The 10,361-nt window shown below is 44.2% G+C and overlaps 1 protein-coding gene and 1 long non-coding RNA gene across 2 annotated transcripts in view; one reads left to right on the forward strand and one right to left on the reverse strand.

The window, feature by feature from the left end:
* The window catches only part of LOC142583152 (putative zinc finger protein C09F5.3), a 57,273-nt gene that overhangs the window by 42,159 nt on the left and 4,753 nt on the right, over window positions 1–10,361 (forward strand). The window lies entirely within an intron of this gene.
* LOC142571818 (uncharacterized) lies at window positions 2,746–3,773 on the reverse strand. The gene is made up of 2 exons (XR_012825960.1): window positions 3,216–3,773; window positions 2,746–3,133 (listed from the first exon to the last, which is right to left on the reverse strand). It is a non-coding gene; the product is annotated as an uncharacterized LOC142571818 (long non-coding RNA).

The raw sequence follows: 10,361 nt of genomic DNA on the forward strand, positions 1-10,361 counted from the left end.
AATTGATAAAGCATGCGTCACGCTAGTTTCGGCGCGTATATTGCTGCCCTCATACCGGGAAGTCGTCGCTCAAAGCCGTCGCTCGCATGGAGTTCGGCTTGCAGGCGACGAGTGAACGCGACAGCCATCGCCTCGCTTGTCGCTCTGTCGCTGTCGCGTGCAAGGTCGCTTGTAAGGGATTTATACTTTACTCCCTACATGTACGAGCCAATTGCGAAGAGCCGGCCTCTCCAAGAAGCAAAAAAAAGCTGGTGCAAGCACTGCTTTCCACGTGAACGAAGGCGAAGTGTTAGCATCTCCTTGTGTTGGAAATGTTCTTTGGCGAGTATGTTTTTTGCTAAGCTGCATTCAGCATTCCAGTAAGTACGTTTCTGGGCAAACAACTGTAGTGTTATGTTCCTGCATGCCTCCTCATAGAACGTAAGTGGTGATGCAATCTTCAGCATTTGTGCGCTGCCCCAAAGCTGTCGGCAATCTACACAGACGGTTTAAACATGGGAAAAGTTTACCGGCTGTTGTAGCACGTGTAGTATAAAACCTTCATCAGCGCGCCATCCGCACGCTACTCGTCACAGGCGAATTCCGTCGGCTACGTGAGATGGTCGGTTTCTATATATGTGTGCGAGAGAAGGGGGAGCGCAGTGTCCTGGTGTGAGCAGGCTTTCCAACACATGCAAACTTTACGCTTGCACTGCGTAATGGTAGCTGCATGCAGGCTGTTTCACAACACACGTGCGAATAGACAATTCGCGGCGCTTGGCGATGAAACCTGCGTCGAGGGTGGGAGATAAACATGCACCTTCCGTTCAGCGTGCTAACACGAAGGAGAACCCAAAGCACGCATTATTGATAAACTCCGGTAGTAATCGTCACGGAAGTGGTTAGAGCACAACACTGTTGTTCTTGAGCGCTTGAAGTTGTTTCGCTTCACAGCAGCCTCCCACTTAGCTGAAAACTTCTTGTCTTGCAGGAACTAATGGAACATTGGAATATCGTCGCGGCCGCTGGTGTTCGTGCAAGCGCAGGCTGCACAGAACGCCGGCATGATCGGCCTACAAGTTCAATTGATGCTACGCATGTCAACTGCCACTCCTATATACACACAAACAAAGGAATGAAGGGTCGAACGAAGCAGATTAGGACGGCACGTACGCAGAAATAAGCCCGGTCAGGCACGGTCGCGGAGACTGCGAAGGAATGGAACACCAGTGCTGACGTCATTACGCCGCGGTTTCCGGTCTCCACTCGCATCGTCAGCGTCAGCAGCAGCGCTCGGCGCTCGATAGGGGGCGGAGCTACAGCGCAATTTTAACCGACGATTGCATCGCTCCTAAGTCAAAAATCCCCCCAAAATTCTACCTGCATGGTTTATAAGGTTCCCGCATCCGTATGTGAGCGTCTTATTGAATTCGACAGACTCTTCAGCTTCCCTTTAACGGAAATGAAAGTGGATGAAAAAATGACTTGCCGCAAGTGGGGAATGATCCCACAACATTCAAATTTCGCGTGCGATGCTCTAGCAATTGAGCTATTGCAGCGCTCTTTCCCCATCCACTTTCTTGGGTAATTGTGTTTCCTAGTCGAACCCTGGGAGTGTTATCCACTCACATCCATGGCAGCGTACAAAGTTATAACGAACAAACACTTCCTTACAAAGATAGTATGCGAGCGATTCGGAAGGCTTTTATGTTAAAATGGCAACACGAATGAGACTCTTGCGCAAACAACGAAGTACATTTTACTAAACCCGTGCTTGGCAAGTGGAAATCTTGTAATCACCAGGAAAGGTTTATTGAAGTGATTTTATGTCGACTGTGGATTTGGCACACACACCCTACACACAATTTTGTACTTACAAAAGAAGACCCACCAACGTGCGGCCCCGCAGGGGCGTCTGCGTCAGCAGGCGTTTGGTGTGTTGCGACACCACGTACCCGAGCACACGAGGGTTGGACCCTCCCGCGTGTAGCCGTGCGCGGCTTAGCCGTGTCCGGGGAAAAGGGGATCCTGGGGGTTGAGCCAATGCCGGGCGTTTGGACCTTTAAGGCCCCTCGGCGGAGGCAACACACCTCTTTGGCCTCTGCTTCACGTAGACGGCACCCCCGGACTGACCCACCCGGGGGAAATCGGCAGTCGCCTCTTCCTGTCTCTCTCTCCCCAAACCTTCGCCTTTATCCCTCACTTTTCGATCTTTCCTGTCTTCTTCTCTCTTCCATTTACTTCCTCTCTCCACGGTGGCAAGGGTTAACCTTGTGTGGATATCCTACCTTGGGTACACCATATTTGGTTATAGCGACGGCGTACGGCTGGCGTCGCGCAGGCTTGTACACAAGCTGTGCCGCGTCCCCTCGTTGGGCTCCGTGGTGGGCGGTCGGCGCTGTTGCCGAACATACTCATTTTCTATGGCAGCACAAACCTCTGTCGTCTATGATCGGCGTCTGAAAAGATGCCGCACCGAAGTACCATTCCATTTCTCCTTTCGGAGCAACGCTCCATCCTTCCCCAAGTTCTATGTAGTACACAGCGAAAGCAACATGCCGGTAAGAAAACTCTCACCATTCCTTGTAGCCAAATGCCTGAAAGAAAAAATCGGACCGACGTACAAAGCCTCCAAAATGTCTAGCGGGGACCTCCTCCTAGAACTGAATGATAAAGACCAAGCAGAGAAGCTCACTGACCTTACCAGTATTGGCGACGCCACAGTTACGATTTCACCACATAGAACACTGAACACAAGCCGGGGAGTGATTTCTGAAGAAGACTTTATTGGATTGAGCGATGAGGAACTCCTTGAGGGTTTCCAAGAACAAAATGTGACAAAAGTACAAAGAATAGTAATCCGCAGAAACAACCAAGAAATCCCCACCAAACATGTTATACTCACCTTTGGAACAAGCGAAATGCCTACTTCACTCGATGCAGGTTATGTTAAAGTCAATGTCAGAGCATATATCCCGAACCCTAGACGATGTTTTAAGTGCCAAAGGTTCGGACATGCTTCACATGCATGCCGAGGACAAACAACTTGTGCTAAATGCAGCTCCAACGAACACCAATCTGAGAATTGCACCTCTTCCCCACATTGTGTTAACTGCAAGGGAGATCACCCAGCTTATTCACGGTCCTGCCCTTGCTGGAAAAAAGAAAAAGAAGTCATTGCTCTAACTGTAAAAGAAAAAATTTCGTTCTTTGAAGCCAGAAAGCGGCTATCATACCTTCCGCGAAGAAGTTACGCCGATGTGACGCAGTCGGGGGCAGCGTCACAGAGGCCTCCGGAGTCCTCCGAGCCCACGCGCAGTGGTGCTGCAGTGACTCCTCCGGCCCCCGTGATGGAAGCAGCCGACGCTGCTCCATCCTCTTCCAAGGCCCTGCAAACACCAGTCCCGCAAGGCCCTAAGATAAAGCGAACCCCAAGGCCCGAGGCACGTGTCTCGGCGCCCAACTCTCGGTCTTCCAGCGCTTCAGAAAGAGCGATGGAGATCGACGCAAGAACACCGGTGTCATTGACACCGAAGGACAAGCGCTCTCTTGAGCGCGGTAAGAGGGACAAGATCCCAATAACCACGCAAAATAAGAAGGCGATAACCTGAAGGTTATCGCTCCTTTGTATCACACTTCTTGAGACCTACGTCACCTAACATCTTTCCTATCTCCTATTGAACTGTTAACGCCATTTTTTACCCTTCAATTCCACAATGGCTTTTATTATTCACTGGAACTGTAGAGGTCTTTTACATAACTTAGGTGACATTAAAGACCTGTTATTTAACTTCTCTCCTGTGGCCTTATGCTTACAGGAAACAAACCTAGGCGAAAAACACAAACATATCCTAAAAGGTTTCACTGTTGTACGGCGCGACCGTACTCAGATGAACCGGCTTTCGGGTGGAGTAGCCATTGTTGTGCAGGGCGGTATTGCAGCTAGAGAAGTTCCGATTACCAGTCACATAGAAGCCGTTGCTGTCACTGTTATAACTCACAAAACCATCACCATTTGCTCGCTGTATATCCCACCCCACACCCATTTTACCACTAAAGACTTAGAAAATATAACAGGTCAATTACCGGAGCCATTTGTTTTAGTGGGGGATTTTAATGCTCACGGTACTCTTTGGGGCAGTATCAAAACTGACCAAAGAGGGCAAATGGTTGAAGGTTTTATTCTGTCAAATGATACCTGCCTTTTAAATTCAGGTGCACCGACATACTTTTCACCCACTTCCCGCACTTTTAGTTGTATAGATTTAGCTTTTTGCTCACCATCTCTTTTTAATGATCTTAAATGGGAAACCCTCGACAAGTCTTATGGCAGTGATCACTTGCCCGCAATCATCAAATATTTATCATCACCTCCAACCTTAGCCACTAGGCCACGCCAGTGGAAATTGCAGCTTGCTGACTGGCCGCTTTTTATGGAAAACGTGAAACTGGAAGTTGTCTTTTCAGAAGAACAAAACATTGACGAACTTAACAAAAAAATCACTCAGGTCATAATCTCTGCAGCAGAAAAAGCAATACCGCAGTCATCAGGTATTGTACACAAAAGGCTAACTCCCTGGTGGACTAACGAGTGTACCGAAGCCAGAAAGAAGCAAAATAAGGCCTGGGGAATCCTACGTAGGTACCCCACTTATAGCAACCTTTTATATTTCAAACAGGCCAAAGCGAAAGCACGTTTTATTCGAAGAAATGCGGAGAAATTATCATGGCGAAAATACATAAGTTCAATCAATAGTACCGTCACATCAAAACGAATGTGGGACCAGGTGAGAAAATTTAGAGGAGAGTACTCATCATACACTATACCACTACTTACATGTCCAGGCACACAAACAACACTACAGGACCAGGCCAACTTATTAGGTGAACACTTTTACAACATTTCCAGCTCAGCACACTATTCAAATTCATTCTTAAAATATAAAGAATCGGCGGAGAAACAGAGACTGCCCACCACTGAGGCTTCAAAGGAACCTTATAATAACGTCCTCACAATGCAAGAACTGAACAGGGTTCTCTCGGCCGGTAAAAAAACAGCAACAGGTCTTGACCGTGTCCACTACACAATGTTGGCACACCTATCTCAAGCATCAGCAGAAACACTTCTTAAATTTTTCAACAAAATCTGAGAATCTGGAGTAATGCCTACAGACTGGAAAAATGCAGTAATAGTGCCTTTTTTGAAATCAGGTAAACCCGCAACGTCCCCAAGTAGCTACAGGCCCATTGCCTTAACAAGCTGCCTAGCCAAATCCTACGAAAGTATCATCAACATAAGGCTCACATTCATCCTTGAATCAAGGAACTTAATAGACGTGCACCAGTGCGGATACAAAAAGGGCTGCTCGACAACTGACCACCTCGTACGACTGGAACATGAAATACGTAAAGCGTTTCTACACAAACAACACTGTCTCACAGTATTTTTCGATCTAGAGAAAGCGTATGATACCACGTGGAGGTATGGAAGTTTAAGAGACCTGGCTGGCTTGGGAGTCCGTGGCAGAATGCTAAACTGTCTATCTGATTTTATGGCAAATAGAACATTTCAGGTGCGTCTTGGCGCAATACTTTCACGTACATTTACACAGGAAAATGGCGTTCCACAGGGTTGTATTCTGAGCACGACACTCTTCATAATCAAAATGAACTCTGTTAATAAGATCATACCATCCTCTGTTATGCACTCCATATATGTCGACGATCTGCAAGTTGCTTGCCGCGCCTCAAATCTATCCACTTGCGAAAGACAACTACAAATAACCATAAATAACCTTACACAATGGGCTGACAAAAATGGATTCCGTTTTTCAACAGACAAAACTGTTACAGTTCTCTTCTCCCAGAAACGAGGATTACACTTGAACCCAGTTCTCACATTGCATGGTACAACCTTGCCGGTCAAAGAACACTATAAATTTCTAGGCGTAACGTTTGACACAAAGCTGAACTTCCTGGCCCACATTAACACAACTAAAAGTAAAGCAAATAAAGCATTAAATATCCTCAAGGTGCTATCACACAAGCACTGGGGATCTGACCGAACTTGTCTACTACGTATATACCGGTCCCTCGTACGTAGCATCCTCGACTACAGTAGTGTAGTTTATGGTGCAGCTAGGCAGTCATACATCAAGCGACTCGATCCAGTTCATAATCTCGGCCTACGACTGGCAAGCGGTGCCTATAGAACATCGCCTGTCCAAAGTTTATATGTTGACTGCAATGAGCCGTCCTTACAGTAACGCAGAGCACTGCTTACACTTTCCTATGTACTACGAGTTCGATCATCACCACAACATATATGCTACAACATCGTTACACAGTGCATATCAAGGATACACTACACAAGCAAACCGAACATGATTCGGCCACTAATCTTACGATACGAAGAATACTGTCAGGCTTATGATGTTCCTCACGAGGCCCTGCAGGTTGCGGAAAGGCCACCAAGATTGCCACCATGGTACAACTTTTCACAGCTATGTGACTGGACACTAACACATCTAAAGAAAAAAGACATTCCACAAGAACACATAATACAAGAGTTTCGAGCTATACAAGAAAAATATAAACATTACATGGAATTTTACACCGACGGCTCCAAAACACAAGAATACGTAGGTGTCGGAATAATTACGAAAAATTGGCAAAATAGCATTCGGATAAATAGTTTTTCTTCAGTGTTTACTGCCGAAGTTTTCGCAATATGGACGGCAGTTAAAAAAATTACCAGTGACAAGAAGACGAATACTATCATATATACCGATTCGTTAAGCGCACTCAGAGCTCTAAACCTTAACTCCGCGTCCGAACCCCTACTTGGTGACATCCTAAACATGTTGGCTTATAACGAATACGGAAGAACCATACGATTCTGCTGGGTCCCAAGCCATGTCGGGATACCAGGGAATGAAGCTGCAGATAGATGCGCGTTCATGGCAGCACACAAAGGTATAACGCAAACAACACTTCCATACAAAGACAGTATCCGAGCTATTCAAAAGGCCCTGACATTAAAGTGGCAACTAGAATGGGACTCTTGCACAAATAACAAGTTACACACAATAAAACCCGTGCTTAGAGAATGGAAGTCGTGCTGTCACCAGCAACGCTTCTATGAGGTGATCCTATGTAGACTCCGAATCGGGCATACACACCTGACACACAATTTTCTACTCCAAAACGAAAACCCGCCAACTTGCGAGAAGTGCCATGAACCACTCACCGTAATGCACATTATTATGACATGTCCAAATATTGAAACACAGAGGCAAAAGCTTTTACAGAACCTTTATAACTTACACATACCTTTACACCCCGCCTCAATACTCGGAGATGAACCGCTAGTGCCTTTCGCTGACTTGTTCAGCTTTCTAGAAGAAACCGGTTTTTTACACAGACTTTAATATAACGCACCTTCCACTGCTTTAACATTTGAATTCTTAATATCTTGTGGCTGGCGCAGCATGGCCTTAGTTGCTTTTGCGCCATTAAACCCGAATTAACTAACTAACCAACGTGCGGGAAGTGCCAAGAACCGCTAACAGTAATGCACATCTGACTGACATGTACACATCTTGAAGCACACAGACGAAAATTGTTGCACAATTTATATAAATTACATGAACCTTTACAGCCTGCCTTAGCTTTAGGAGATGATACACTAGTGCCAGTACCTGAGCTGCTTAAATTTTTAGAAGACACTGGCTATTTACACAAGCTGTAGAGCAACACAGCTTTTGCTGTTTTTCAATTGGATTTTACAACACCTTGTGTTTGGCGCAGCATAGCCTTGGTCGCTTTTGCGCCACTAAACCCCATTTACTTACTTACTATAATGTATGCTCTTCCAAACCAACATAAAGTTTTTTTTAATTTCTTTCTTTAAGCAGCAGTTGTTTGCTTGAATTGTGTTGCCTCATCTAGAGCAAATGACTCCAGAGCTGTGAATAAATTTAAATGTTTTTTTTTTAATTCTATCCTGTGCTTTTGCATTCTTTGGTACCTATTCTATGATTTCTGTGCTATTATTGCAGAACAATCTCCATGTAATCTGAGTTGTCTTCATTCCCAATATGACTGAAGTCTATTCTGGTCATTTTATCTTTTTTCATACGATGTAAAGCATGGGAAGTTATTATAATTGCAGCGAAACAAATAATTTACTAACAGATGTAACTCCTTTGCTTTTTATTATTCTTTGAATGGCATTAAGATAACACAAGTGTTCCAATTTTCCAGTTATTTTTACAGAAAATCTTTCTTGGTTTAAACACATTGAACATGTAAACAAGAAAGTACTTTAAAAACCAAGTTTCTTGCACTGCATTTTAAAACTAAGCCCCTGCACAATAGTAAACTGCTCTTATATGAAACATTAATTCACCCTGTTCTTGAATATGCCTCCATGGTTTGGTACACATACAAGAAACCCGCCATGGTTGCCCAGTGGCTATGGTGTTGGGCTGCTGAGCACAAGGTCGCGGGATCGAATCCCAGCCACGGCGACCACATTTCAATGGAGGCAAAATGCGAAAGCATCCATGTACATAGATTTAGGTGCACGTTAAAGAACCCCCAGGTGGTCCAAATTTCCGGAGTCCTCCACTACGGCGTGCCTCATAATCAGAAAGTGGTTTTGGCACAGAAAACCCCATAACTTAATTAATTAATTAACTACCCATACAGAAAGTGAAAAATTGGTTTGAATTTGTGTAAAGTGAATCTGCTCGTTTTATCTGCCACAAATACAGTTGGAGTTTTTCACTGACACAAGCACTGCAGTCCCTGAAACTCCAACCACACTTGCTGCATTATCATATTGAATCTAAAGTTTGTGTGCATAATTATTCACTCCATCTCCTGCTTTTGTGGCTGCAGTCATATTGCACTTACTAAATAAAATTGCGCTTGTCGTGCCCGTGCTTTGAACTGAATACCTTTTTTTGCTCATACTAACACGTTCCAGTACAGTTTCTTTTTCTATGAATGCAACACTGGTATTCATTATCAGGTACTAATTATTCCTTGCCATTAAATTAGTTTTTAGTGTCCATAAGAGAGTACTTTTCAAGCGTGGAGGTTGCCTTAACTGGATTTTTTTCTTCTTTTCGCTTGTGTTTCCTATGTTAACCTGCTTTTAAATTGTTCACTTGTGTTTCTTCTCTTTATGCCAATTTGCTGTTCCCACTCCTGCTATAGCTCTATAATAGAGCTGCAGTACGTGTAACTAAATAAAAAATAATGAATAAATACAGGTAGGAATTGGGATGTGTTGTGTTAACTACGTTTAGCAAGCGTGAATTTTTGTTTTAGTTGAAATGCACGAAAATATGACACTCTGGGCCTGTTGAAACGAATTGAGATTCTTGCATCACTGATAAGCAGTCATTTGGTGGCAAAGAATGCACCATACCTTAGCATGATGATGTATGAAGTTGTGTGGGCCATTGCTCCATTTCACTTTACATCTGTATAGCTCAACACAGAAAATGATGACAAAAAAAGGGAAGGCTACTAATGCGTGGCTTGGGCAAAATTAAATTTCCAATAACTCTGTTTCTACAAAGTTCTTATAAAGCTTTTTTCTCTTAACTCTGCTTGTACAAAGTTCACTAAAAAAATTTTTTTTCAAGACTTGTGAGGTGATGTTCAAAGATATCTCAGATATTTGACACTCTCTTTCAAGAAAGTTTAAAGATTTCTTTGACTCTGTACCTAGGTTCTGTATAGGGAATTGACAGTGGATTGTGGCGAGCTGGCTGCGAGATTCTTTCTTCTTTGTCGTGAACAGCAGGTGTCGTGCTACTGTCTCATGTGCATAGCTGTGAGCAAAACTTTTCAAAGCACCCTATGCACTTACCAAACTGCTCTTCTCTAACAATGATACAACAGTCCTTGTTTCGCTACTTAGGTAGTCTAATGTGAATTAATATTTCGTGGTGGTCATACTGTGGTATCTGATTAGGGTTGCCAACTCTCGAGTGGATGAAGTTGAAACATGGGGGGGTGGGGGGGGGGGGGGAGGGCAGGAGCTGCCAGTCTGTGCATGCAAAATTGCAAATGCTTTTTTTTTTTTTTTGCCTAGCTTGGCATGATTTTGACAAAGGAAGGGCAGTGGTTGCCTGGCTAACACAGCTACCAATACATAAAGGTACTGTGAACAAGGGCCTACAACAGCACTAGAACCACAACAAAAATGAAATTGCCTTTTTTTTTTTTGACAGAAATGCAACAGGAGAAAAACAAGAAGAATGTGCAACCGAGTTATCTGTCAGACATTACAATAACGAAATCTGGTTTATTGATTGTTATTCGGTAGGAAAAAAAAAAGTCAGGAAATTTGGCCATCCCAACTG

The sequence above is a fragment of the Dermacentor variabilis genome, chromosome 1 (assembly GCF_050947875.1).
Source record: "Dermacentor variabilis isolate Ectoservices chromosome 1, ASM5094787v1, whole genome shotgun sequence".
NCBI classification, from domain to species: domain Eukaryota; kingdom Metazoa; phylum Arthropoda; class Arachnida; order Ixodida; family Ixodidae; genus Dermacentor; species Dermacentor variabilis.